Here is a 13429-nt window from a genome sequence, read left to right on the forward strand (position 1 = left end):
GCGTCCCCAGGGCTACTGAGCACTAACTGTAACCACTCCATCTGGTTCCTGGGATCATCTCTTGTAAAGTCTCCTTACAAATCACATTCACCTCTGCCCTTAAATCCAGTTTAAATTTAATAGTAGCACTGCTGGATTTGAGATCAACAAACCAAACCTGCTCATCATTGTGGACTTTGAAAGCAGATCCTAGGTTGCATGAAGCACTTACCCTTTATTAGGTGATTTCACTAATTCTTTCATTTTGACGGACAATCCTGAGTTTTCCTTTACACATCTTGGATACGCTAGTGTTGCCTGAGCCTTTCTCTTCTCTGCTGTATTTGCCTTGTCCCTAAGAGCCATAATTCTGCCATGGGAAACCCAGCCTTCTAAAAAGCATTTTTATGGGTTCCTTGTTTCTCTAGAGAGCTTTTTCTTGACTGCTATGCCTCTACTTTTTCGTAGGGTGACTTGAATTTTGCCTGAGTTGGACAGTGATGCTTACTCCATTACTCGTTTAAGAGGAAATACAATTAGTAGCTGCAGGATGTTTTTTAAAATTCCAGTTACTGAACAATCTGTTATGTGTGCCTCAGTTGCAAAATTTTCAGTTTCTCACTTATAAGTCAACTTTACAACTTCTCCTAATCGCTGACTATTTTGTGGCAAAAGACATCTCTTTGGGCATAATATACATTTTAGGTTGCTTAGTTTTTTTAACATCACCACAATGATCTAACAATATTATTCTTAGAGGGATGATCTAGCAATATTGTTGCATTCCTCATTACATACAGATGCTTTTTGCTTCACAGGTTTGCATGAAGCTCCATTTTTCTAGTATTTAGTGTCTTCTTCTTTTCTCTCAGGTGATTCAATAAATGAGGTATAAGAGATCTTTTAAAAGGTTAGATTTAAGCTGATTGTCTTTCTTATTTAGCCTTTTTCAAAGTGAGTCTATGTCTCCCTAAAAGATCTAAAAATTATAGAAAACATAAGCAATTATAGTGATGTGTGATTATTTTTTTCTGTATTGAGTCACTATTTGCATGATAAAATGTTTATACTTTTAACTTAATCCCACAGATGTTTCTTAAATTTTTCTTAACCCACCTGCTTTCTTGTTTTAAGATTAAAAAAATAAAGGAAGAATCCTCACAGCAGTTAACCAGTATGTCACTAAAAGATTGATTTGATATTATATTAGGTTTCCCTTAAAATGTTTCTGAAGGATGACTGTCTGAGGCACTGCACTCCACCTGTGTAAGTTCATTTCACTGTGAACTTGGACTTTTTACAGAAGTATGTTTTAGGAATTATTTCAAGAATTCAACCAGAGATTTAGCTGAAGTGGAAGTTTATAACTAAATACTTTTATCTTCTCTTTAACCTCTTACCCCTAAGGATGGATGAGTTTGCGTTCTTTGGTTCTAGTATACTTTTAATTGTTGTTGGCAAAATAATTCCTGAAATTAACAAACTCATATATGCTTGACAAATCTTTGAGTTTTCTAAAGAGAAAGAATATGTGTTTTCATTTTGTTTTGTTTCATTTTAATTTATATTCTGGTTTCTTGCCAGACAGTATTTATTTTTTGGAGCTTCTTTTTTTCTGTGACTAGAAAAGTTATAACTTTAGAAGAGTGACAGTAACAGAGGGGGAGAGATTGGAAAAGATTAATGTGAAATTCTCATGAAGTTAAGAATTTAAAGGATTAGGTTGAATGAAAAACAATAAGTAACACCATTTCTGTGACAAGATTATAAGATTTGTCCATGACAGTGGTGATGAGTGTGACAATGGGACCCATCTGTTGAGAAGCCTTGACATTCTGGGAGGCATACTGCCTCTGAGGAACCCAAATCCTTGGTGTTAGTGAAATATTGCTAAGGCTTCTCCAACCCTCTGAACGCTATCCCATGCTTATGTTCCCTGTGAGTGTTAATAACACTACTGGGAATGAGTTTACAAAGATTAAAAGCTACTGTAAGGATCTAAGAATGGGGAGGTGAAGGGGTCAGGAGCTCAGGTGGCATTTTTGTCAGCTCCACTGATCAAAGGTCAAGGCTTAAGGACAGATGTGACATTGAGATAAATATGTGAGTGAGCAGATGGTGCTGCCAGCAGAACACCAGCTGCCTTAACCATGGAATAATGTTCCATAAACTCTATGGTACAAGGAAGAACTGCACCTCTCTGACACCAATTTACTGATTTGCTGAGACAGTTTCACAAAACCCACCAGATCAATATGAACTTTTGTGCCCTTAAAAAAAAGTCTAAATATTGCCAAAAAAGATAAATATTTACCATAAGGTCAGAGAAGAGACAAAAGAAGAGAATGGTGGGTTGCCCACAAATATCTTAAGATAATGCAGGGATTAACTAGGAGGAACCAAAGGCTTTATTACATGGCCAAAATTTGGCTGTAAATGACATTTGGTTTATTAAAAACTTGTTGGATGATTCACATGTGTCTCAGTACTGAAGGATATAGCTTGCTCAGAGAAGACAAGCTGGAAACTAATGCAGAAACAGGATGATGAATACCTAATGGACTCAAATTTAAGTATTTGGAAAGTATTTTGTGTTAGTGAGGACAATAAAGCACTAGAGAACCTTACCTGAAGAGATTTTATGTGGTTTCCAGGACTTAAGAGCCATTGAAATAAACTTCTGTCCTAAGTACCATCAATTTCACTTTCAGACATGTGAATATTAAAAGGTCTCAGACAGCTTTAATATATGAGGACCAGGGTTCTACTTCATTACTGAAGGAGAAGGACTTGTCTTCAGGAGAGATTTATATCAGGGTTGGTGCAGAACAAGTGAAATGGAGAGTGGGAAAGTCCCCAGCAAGTGCCACCAGATACTTTTAGCCGAGGGGTGCATATTGATGTTGCTTTTACTAGTAGAAGAATGATATTCCAAAGAAAGCCCTCTTTCCACCTAGCTAGTTGCTGAAGCAGTGATGGCAGAATTCATGTCAAGGAACAGGGATGTGGAAAATTCTCCATCATAAATACAATGCCCTGTAAGGCCATCATGCACAAAACTTTAAACAAACAAACAAAATTCTAGATTTCTTCAGTAATTGGTTAGATTTGTAGATGTTCTCTGACTTCTCTCTGACAGCCTTTGAGAGTTATGAAGTCACTTTTTTTAGTTTCCTTTTAATTGTTGAAAGTTCATCAAGAGTTGTGATCATGGCATTTTTTGTATTTGAAAAAAATGTTTCCTACAAACACTTCATAAAATGCTCTAAACCGGTAAATGTCTAAAACATTAAACAAATGAGGAAATTTTACATAAGAAAAAAGCATAAACTATCATGAGTTTCAACAAAATGAAATAAAAATTTCACGTCTTTCTATATTGTTATAGGCTACAAAATGATGGATTCTTTTAATATAGAAGTAATTCTTTCTCAGTATGTGTTTTGTTAAGACATTCCATGGCATGTAAAGTAATTATAATATTTTTAGCTCATGCAATATCTTATGAGATTAAATCAATTTCTGTAAAAAAACTACTACTGTAGAGTTACTACTTGATTTTTCACTTAGTAGATGTATGTGCAGTGTATGCTATAATACAGGACTAGGATAATTATTAGAAAGATTATAAAAAGGTACAGTGAGTTTTATCTCTGAAAGTGTATATAGACATACTTGTAGTTTATGTCAGCTTCATTAGTAAGGGTAAGAGTTGTCCAGAAAACACTGGAGGAGGAATACTGAAATGAGACAAGGATTAGTTTGGACAAACAGCCAAAATACCTAGCTTGGATGCAAACTAGTGGGAAGGTATCCTTACACCACATTCCATTTGCCAGTTTGTTACTGTTCTCTTAATATTGATGGAGTAGTTGCTATATGTTGACATTCTAAAAAGATGAAACTGCTTTATTATTTAATCTTATTGCAATGACCATCACTTTGCATAATAAAGCAACAAAGCTACCAGTTGTCCACGTTTTGTGTCATTGTAACACGTGAACTTTCTACGTCCTATCCATGACACATCATTCTTCATTCAATCATTGTCCTGCATGTTTAAAAATTTTCTCTCTCACTGTTAAAACTTAGTGTCCTTGAAGAACATTCCTGGAACTGTTTTGGTTCCCAGTTGAAGCCTGAGTGCCACCATTACCTATTGTAATTAGTTTAGGATATTTGAGTTAAAGGAAAGTTTCACTATGAACTATCAATTTACATAGTCACAATGTTCATAGGAAATAAGATGGGTAAGCTGAGCACATGTGTAGTCAAGAGTGAGCAAATGCTTCTAAATAGTTTTAGAGGAAGCTGAAATAGGTGAAGATGCCACAGAGCAGGGCAGATGCTTAATCAGGGATACCAGCAGCTAGTGTTCCTGGGCAGTGGAACATTTCTCACTTCAGTGTTCAAGCAAATCACCATGTCTACTTCACTTAGGAAAAAAAGTGAACATGGCTTAATACCCTGCCTAAAAGGTGCTTTCTTCTTCTCGTCATAAATGCTTGTATATCTCTTCTGCAATGTTTTAGTGTATCCTTCAAGAAACTGGGAAGTTATTTTCCTTTTTTCCCAAAGGACTTGAAGGTGAAACAGCAGGATGGACAGCGCAATTTGTCAAATTTGAAGTTATAACAACTATTTAATGGAAAACAGTAGTGGCTATATATTGAATTTAGCATGGGCAGGACTGGAACAAAATGTGAGAAAATTTCTGAAAATTTACATTTTTAAGATTAATATCAAATGCTTTAGACCTGACACTGGGAAAAAATATAACTCAAATATATTTTTATACTGGATCAAGATAACTGCAGAATTAGCCCTTCTTTAAGGAGTAAAATCAATAATTTTCTTCAGTTTTCCAAAATTATTTATTATTTTTACTGGGATAATATAAACAAAGAAATTGTTACTGGCTAAATCAAAAACTACTGACTTCCAACATGAGTTGCTTATATTTTTGTTCTATTTAGAGCTTGAACTTCCAGCTCTGGATACACTATCTTACTTCTAAGAAATATATGAAGTGGTATAGAATTCAAACCATAGTGCTGCTAATGTAGGAATTTTTCCCATAGCTTTTATAAGGAATCTTTATAAAAGCAATTAAAACTTTTTTAAAGAGTCTTATTTCTAAAACAGGACTGCTGGTAAAATTGAAAAAGGCTAATAGGATCACATTACTTTTAAGAGCAGTTCCTTTGACTTCAGTGAATATAGAGTACTTATGTAAAAAGGCTTTTTCTATGAAACAGAGATCTCAAGAAGAACCTGTCAGATGTATGGTAGCTTTTTTAAATTGAGTTTTGTCTGTATTGTTAGTGGATTGGTGCAAGAATATGAGACTTGGAGGCTTGTATGGTATTTCTCATAAGATCCAAAGATGATTTGTACATATGTAAATACCTAGGTTTCTTTATTATGTCAATGAGTAATCCTATTACAAAATTAATAAATCCTAGCCTTAGTCAACTCTAAGTTACACCATACTCTTCCAGGAGTGTTATCAAAGCTAGTCACAGTATATTCTCATTGTTTTTCAAGCCCAGTTATGACTGAGAGATGAAAGGTACTAGATGTATTTTAAAAACTGTTCATCACCTCAGGATGTAAAACTGACATTGCAGAAGGTCATACATTGATATTTGCTTTAGATAAAAAATGTCTTAAAATTGTTAATAAAATAAGTAAAGCTTTGGAAAAAAAAAAGACTGCTTTCATTTTGATATCTTTTAATAGACAAATGCAGTAGAAGAGCGATAAGTATTGGCTAAATAGACAAAAGCCATGTTGAAAATCAAAGATTCAGAAAGGTGTATATATGCTGTGCCTATGTCTGCAATTATTCATCACCCAGAAATATTACCACTGGAGTAAAGGTCAGTATTGACTATAAGTTTCCACTATTACTAAATAGTCCTCCACGCTGCATCGCTTTTGTGCAATTTATTTCTGTCAGCTCTGCATATGACATTTGCCTTAATGCTGTTTAGTGTATGGAAAAAGAAATGACCAAATGGCTGTTCAGTGCCTTGTATTTTGGGGTACACTGGCAGAAATGGACATAGTCAAAGGATCTTGAGCCCTGACGTAGTCCAGTACAGTCTTACTGCAGAGGACTAAATAGAAATGCTGCTAGAAACCTGCCCTGTCGGCAGGCAAGGATAGACTCTTTCTGAGGACTGGAAGACAAAGGAATTTAGACTGCATTCAAAGAATCTCTATTTGCTGTATAACCTTTGGAAAATCTCTCAATTTTGCCGGTTTTTGTCCTACAGTAACAGAACAGTAACTTCTTGGTTATCTATTTGGGTAATAAATTTGTCTGACTAGAGATTTATTTTCTACCTGGCATCCTATAATGGATCCATAAATATGTTCTTAAGCTTCTAGGTGTTTCTTTGATAGAAAATAAGTAAAGATAAGGAATTTCAAAAGCAAAATACTCAGTCTGTACTCTAGAATTTTTGAGTTTATTGGATATTTTTAAAAAAAATCCACCCACATTTAGTAAGTTTAAAAAGGTAATTAAATCCTGCTTCTAGGACAAACTAGCTATATTGCAAGAGAAATTATTCCCTTCTGGTTGTCTTTTCTCTCTCTTCTGCTTGCTGCCTCCCCTTCCAACTTCTCTTCCTGGATACAGTACAGCTTGTGTCCTCTCTCAAATGCATACCTTCAGGAGGAGAAAGAAATAGACGTTCTCACAAAATTATATGTATTTGAAGCAAACGTACAATCCTAAGGTGCTTACTCCAAACAGGCAACAGGTAGTAAAGCAATACGAAGAGAACATAGCATGTTTGAAGATGTTGGATTGACTAGTTTTTTATGGGGCATAGCTGTGTTTGAAACAAGAAAGTAAAAGCAAGGGCAGCATTGTCTCTTCAGAAATTTAATAGACCTGGCTAGTCTGCAAAATTTAGCTCTGAGTCCTGATTTAACTTTTGCATAATGTTACAGATATTTGCAACCCTTTCAGTTCTGCTGATCCACGTGGAAGTAAGTGAAAGTCCAAGGTTTGGGATGCCGAGGGTTTTATTAATCTCCTAAAGGTTCTACAGCATCTAAGAATCTGTTTAGAGTAATTCCTTCCTTTAATAATGCTCAACATTCACTTTCACTTACAGTAATGTTATTAAGATAGAACTGTATTTTCTACCAGAGTTTTGCACAGACTGGCTTGTTTGTGTCCAGCCAAAGAGGAATGCAAGCATACCTGGGCTAAACATTTCAACTATAGCTAGCCTGACTGTTAAAGGTAGAAAAGGTTACATCCTTCCTGGCACGACCTGATCAGGAAAGAGTTTGTATTCTTGTTAGAAATTGGAAGGGCAAGAGAAATATTAATCTACATGAGGGGGACAATGTCTTTTATGACAGTTATTACTCAAGGTGAAGAACAAATTAACAAGTTTCTCTTTCATTCCACAAGACAGGAGCACTAAAGTTGAAATCTTTGAAGCTGAGCTTGCAATCTGAGAAAAAACACTGCCATTTTCATTTGATCAGTAGCATCAAAGATGCAATCAATAAATTCACCCTCTAGCAGCATCCCTGTACTGAGAAACTGTCTTGAGGGATATAATGTTACTTATTATATGATTCAAAGCTTCCTGAACTGGAGTTCTTTTAATATGAAAGAGTACATTCTCATCCACTGTAAACAAACACAGCTATTTTGACTTTAAGATGCTACCAATTAATATGTATTTTTGCAAAGCTCCATTATTTTCTTGCTCAATACTGACTTTGATAATGGCTTATTAAGTCTTTACTGATTTATGCTATTTGGACACATAAACAGTGTGGCATTTCTTTTCCTCCCAGTTGTTACTTTCCTTGGTGAAGGTCTTCAGCCACAAATTAATTTTATTGTAAAGTTGTTTTATAGAAACTGATTTTCACAAATCCTTGCTAGGATTGCACTGTAGCTATGCTACAGTTATATCGTTTCAGTCTTAGCAGTGCTATTTTGCAGTTGGATCAGGCTTGCTGAATTACATTACCTTAATTGGTAAGTATCAGTTTTTCTCTTTCCATGCTGAAAGAGTTGGCATACCACCACGTTCCTCACAAACCAGACTTTTCCACAGCAGGCAGTTTCTCTGACTATATTTTTTAAATCTTTTCTGAGACTGAAATCAACATAATGAGAAGGAATGTGAAGGAAGTTAATAAAGGTTCATTAAACAAGAACCTTTGACTACCCCGTGTTCTTCTTCCATTTCAGTTCTCTCAGTGTTCCAGGGTAGCTCAGTTTCATTAGAGCAAATAGACAACTTAGGTCAGAGGAAAAAAAAAATGAACAAAGTTGCTGACAAATGGCTAGAATAAAAATAATAATTCAGAGTTTCCCAATTTGTCTTCATAGTCGATATACATGGTACAAAAGAATTAACTTCTTATCTACTTTTTTTTCAGATCAGAATTATTTCTACATTCCAGATTCTTATCATAAACCAACTGTTCGCCAGGTAGGATCCAAATAGGTAACACCAAAATTTTCATCTTAAAAAAAAAAAAGTTAAAATTTTCAGGAAATTTTTGAAAAACTTATAATATTGAACTTGAACATGTCTATTCATTTATAATATTCATATTATGAAAGTGTGATCATATAGAGTTTGAATTTGTCACATAAAAGTTGTGCACATGGAACAATACATGATGTCAATAATAACAGAAAATACTCTCAGTATTGAAGACTCTCCATATTATAAGACATTTTATAAACTAATAATTCTAATACATGGTATTGAAGTTTTCACATTTACCAAATACACAGTAGAATGAATTTGCATTCATAAAATTATTATAAACAACACTCATGTTTGCCAAGATATTATGGAATTCTCCTTGCAAGGAGAATTAACGAATTTCTAGTTTGAGTTTTACCAATGTAAATTCAAACTCAATTAGATGAAATCAGAGAGTCTAAGCAGTGGTATTTTAGATTTCTAGGTACATAATCATGACTAAAATCTACTTTGATGATAATATTTTGCTTGGTTTGTAGTTTCATTGGCTTCATTTATTTAATTGATTTGAGAGACATAGAAATAGTAATAGCATTCCATGTAATCTTAGTATTATACAGTTATCCCAAAGCTGTAACAGATTAACTTCTAGCTCAGATACTGCAGCTGATAACATGAAAACCTAATTCAAAGCAAAGTAAGGAACTGTGAAAATCTTTTATAGTTGTTATATCTAAATATTTAGCTCCAACAACATACTTGATTCTCTATTTCTATACAAGACTAATTTACATTGCCCACCTTGCGAAATGGAGAATAAGAGAAAGTAATCACATCAGGCAATTTTTCCATTTTTCTTTGACAGTAAATTAACTTATGAACAAACTGACAAAAAGAACTCTCCATCTACAACTCTTGTGAGTACAGTTTTTTAAGTGCAACGAGCAGATGGCAACAGCAAACACATGGCAACAGTTCGAAAAATGTGCTGAAAAAAGGCAATAAATAGAGAGCTGGCACTGTTAACAGTGTGAAGGGGATGGTGATGGGGTATGTTCAAGGAACAAGTTAGGGTAAAGCCTAGCAAACAAAATCAAAAGCAAAAAAGTATCAACTTCCAATAGTTAGGAATTAAATAGAGGAGGCAACTCTGAAATAACTTGCGGAAAAGAGACATAAAGGTAGCGTGAGCAGGGATATGCATTTTAGATAATTTGAAATGAAGGGAGGTGATTATGACCTATGTGCATTTTCTGTGAAAGAGTCTTCTCCCAAAACACATGACATATTTTAAAATAAATGTCAAAGTTAGGTGAGAGACAAATTAAGCATCTTTTTATTACTCTAGCCTTGAGATAGATTATCTAATGGCATGAAGAAAAGAGTCAATATTGTCACTATATAGAAAAACAGCAATGATGTGCGCAAAGAATAGATCTTTTTGTTCAAAGAAATGGAAACCTTGCTTGTTCAAAACACCAATCATCATCATGGCTAGGCTTCGCGAATGAAGATTTGGGAAGGCTCTATCCACATTTATTGCAAGCACGCTGGTGGCTTATGAGGCCAATACAAGACAGACATATCCGATTGCAAAAGGCACAGCAGAAAGACTCCTTAGGTGGTATATTCTGCAAGACATGACTCTTTCTGCATTGTCTTTTCTCCTGGAGAATGATCCTGCATGTGTTCTCAAAGGAAACAACAGCGTCATAGATGGTGTGTCTCCAGGCCTCCCAATTTGAGGCCAGAGTAGACCAGTTATGTTGATCAATATGGCCAAGGCTGAGATGTTGTTTCAGGGAGTCTTTGTATCTTTTCTTCGGGGCTCCTCTCATGCAGCAGCCAGTGGCAAGTTCACCATAAAGCAGGATCTTAGGGAGGCGGTGGTCCTTCATCCTTGAGACGTGCCCTGCCCATCGCAGCTGTGTTCTCAGCCACATGGCCTCAATACTTGTGACTGCTGCTTGTTCAAGAACAGGTGTATCGGTCACATAATCTGATCAGTGGATGTTTAGGATTGTAGTAATGTGAAAGTAAAAGACTGCTTTTCACTTAATGTCTAATGTTCAAAAATACGTGCAAAAAAAAAAAAGGAGAAAAATCCAACAAAAAGCTCTGACTGCTGTCGGTTTCACATTGCTGGGAAAACAGTATTTTGATGTTATCATGAAAAGAGTACAGCGTGTGTGTAACTGTGATCACATCTTATTTGTAACAAACAAAGGGCGGTGAAAGATGGGAGCAGAACAACACCAAAAGCAGGGCAGAGGAGGTGAGGGATTCAAACAGCAGTGGGTTAATAGGATATTGAGAAGGGAGGGCACAAAAGAAACATAAACCATAAAGGCAGCTAATCTAAACCCTACTGAATAAAAACTCTGCTTTTCAAAATCTTGATTATTAAACCAACCAAGCAATCAGAACACCTTTTAAAAAATAATCAAATTACTCCATTAGTAAGCACACATGGATGGGTGTGGTGAGGCAAATGCACAGCTCTGACAGTGATAATCCCAGTGTTGCTACAGCTGTCTTTGGGTAGAACCTCCCAAAAGGCTTTTTTTTCTATCCTACCACCTACTAAAAACACAGGTGCTGGGACGTCAGTAGTGTTCCAACACTGGCTTCACTGGAATGCAGAAAAAATGGTGATCCGTTCCTACAGAGAGCTTCACTTCTTAGCATAGCTATATGGTGCATAGCACTGGCTTTTTATATGTGTGTGTGTGTGTGTGTGAGGGAGAATTCAGAAGCTTTGCAATCATAAGAAACCAAAGATCTTTCAGAATACAGCAAGACCTCCCAAGAATGTTCAGAAAATTATCATTAACCCAAAACATTAACTTCCCTCGTTTCTTAAAAGCAACCCTGACTTCCCCAGCGTGTGTTTACATTATCCCACTGAGTCACTTCTTCTTTCCTGTTGTAACCTTATGCGGTTAACAGTACTACTGAGAGCTTGGTCCTGTGTGCTTAAAAATTCTGGCCTAAGCTTTTATATCACCACAAATGAACAAGCTTTTCCTTTTTGCCCCAAGCACAGGCAGAGCTTTCATCCTTTGAGAATTCTTGTATGTGTGAAATAGAGCAATCGTTAGTAAGGGCAAACAGGGCCTTGGAATTTGAGAAATCCCAGTGATAATCTAATGCTTAAGGAAAGACCAAAGAATTTTTGGCTACACTGTGATCTTTCCATTCAAGTTGGAGGGAAAGTATCTGTCTATCTACCTTTTGTAGGGATATAAATAATTAAGTTGGTTAAATTGATTGATTCGTTACACATGTACACACCAAACCTGGGGAAAACCCAGTGAACAAAACTTCTGCAACCACAGACTGCTCCAGGTACCTCAGATTTCACTTACAAATTACAATATTAGCATTAATAGTAATTACCACGTTAGTATTCCAAGTATTTAGAAGTGACTACATATTGATCCCATTCCAGTGGGAGGGACTGCTACTCCTCACGAGTATCGTGCAGCAACTCTGTTTGCATGTTGGATAAGGAGCTATCCTAACTCTGCTAGGACTTTGGAAGAGTTTTTTTCTGAAAGTTGGTTTCATGCTGCATGAGTCTCCATAGCTGAAACCTAAACCATCTGGGACCCAAAACACAAAGATTTTTATGCTCAAGGTGACCTTGGTGAGTATTCCCTTTTCCCTTCCTTCTTGGTCTTTAACAGTCACCTCCCTACCTACCCTACCACAGTTTGGTATGGGTAGGATGTTTTCCAGCTGTGACTGGCAAAGGTGTATAAGAAGCATATGAAAATAAGGCTGTCTATATCTATAATTTTCCTTTCCTCCTGAAGAAATGAAGATTGTTTTTTACCCCAAAAGTTCTAGTAGCAGCTTATTTATAGTTTATTTTTCACCACTCTTCTGTCTTACTTTCTTAGTTCCTTTATATTTGCCACTGTAACTCCCATAGATAACAAACACTGCCAAATATATGCCCTTCTTTTTGTTGCCCTTTCTCAGACATAGCTGAGAAGCCGACAGATACACTGACAGTTTGCTACGGTTAATGGGGGCAATATGGGTCACTGCAGGTGTGTCAAGTTCAAAAATATAAATTTTGTAATTATCCACAAAGTCATTGTAGCCTAGAGCCATGGAAATGCTAAAATATATTTTTAATCACTTGATTGCCACTCAGTTTCCTCCTTCATTTTCCCATAACTCTCAACCATCTCAGAACAATTTGGAGAATTACTACCATCAGCATTGATGAGGATATAAGTAAACCGTCTTCTACTGGTGAGGGTATGACTCTTCTTGTAGAAAAGAAAGAGAAATCTGGAGTATTTTGTCATAGCAAAATAGGTACAACAAAATTCTTTAATGTCTGTATCTAAGATAATTCTGTGGGTGATTTAAAGAATTCTTACTTCTGCTGAAGTGATTCTGTTATCTGTAGTATAGAGTAAGCCTAAAGCAACACATTCTTTGGAATTAATGAAAACATGAAGAGAACAAGCCTAGAGATATGCACATTTGCCTTTGGCTTTGAATTGAAGTCTTTGTGTCTGCCAAACTCACCTCCACAATCTTTAATGGAAAAAAAATCAGGGCTTTGATGTAAATGCTTTGAACTGCTCCTATCTAAAGTAAGCTTCCAGGCAGGTGACACTACCCACCTTAAAGCTTTCTAAGCATACATACTATATGATTTTGGTGGACTAAAGACTGACTGAATTTGCTTAAAAATACGTGTCACCGAATATAAAAACTGTGTTCCTCACAACTAATAGGAAGCTTCCCTTCAGTAGGCAAATTAAGTGTAGAAGTGAGAAACAACGCCTTTTAGTTAAAGTTGTGTTGTTAAGTGTATATTCAGCAAAATCTAAGCAAAAGGTGTGTGTTAAGTGCTAAAGGTGTGCTCATTGATTAAGTCAGACTAATAAGGCTGGAAATCAGTCTTCCTATTATAAAAATGGTGTTCAGATGGTTGCAAAAAA

This window comes from Corapipo altera, unplaced genomic scaffold, assembly GCF_003945725.1.
Source record: "Corapipo altera isolate COAL_440 unplaced genomic scaffold, ASM394572v1 0, whole genome shotgun sequence".
Taxonomy (NCBI): Eukaryota; Metazoa; Chordata; class Aves; order Passeriformes; family Pipridae; genus Corapipo; species Corapipo altera.